At 27.7% G+C, this 303-nt stretch overlaps 1 protein-coding gene across 1 annotated transcript in view; it reads left to right on the plus strand.

Moving 5' to 3' along the window:
- The window catches only part of LOC107694588 (plexin domain-containing protein 1-like), a 128,540-nt gene that overhangs the window by 23,030 nt on the left and 105,207 nt on the right, over positions 1-303 (plus strand). The window lies entirely within an intron of this gene.

Consider the following 303-nt stretch of genomic DNA (forward strand, 5'->3'; position numbering starts at 1 on the left):
TCACAATTTGAGTTGAATTACTGAAATAAATGAACTTTTCCACGACATTCTAATTTATTGAGATGCACCTGTATATAACGAGTCTGGACATTTTAGAGAAATGCTTAATAAATGTATTGTAACTAAACCCATTAGATTTTAGCCGACTAAATTTAGTGATATTTATGATATTTAGTCGACTAAAACTAGACTAAAACTAAAAACAATTCAGATGACTAAAATATGTCTAGTAGTGGAAAGAGTACTAAGAAATTGTACTTAAGTAAAAGTATTGCTACTTAAGGAATAATTTACTTGAGTACA

Source organism: Sinocyclocheilus anshuiensis, unplaced genomic scaffold, assembly GCF_001515605.1.
Source record: "Sinocyclocheilus anshuiensis isolate Anshui unplaced genomic scaffold, SAMN03320099.WGS_v1.1 scaffold1283, whole genome shotgun sequence".
Taxonomy (NCBI): Eukaryota; Metazoa; Chordata; class Actinopteri; order Cypriniformes; family Cyprinidae; genus Sinocyclocheilus; species Sinocyclocheilus anshuiensis.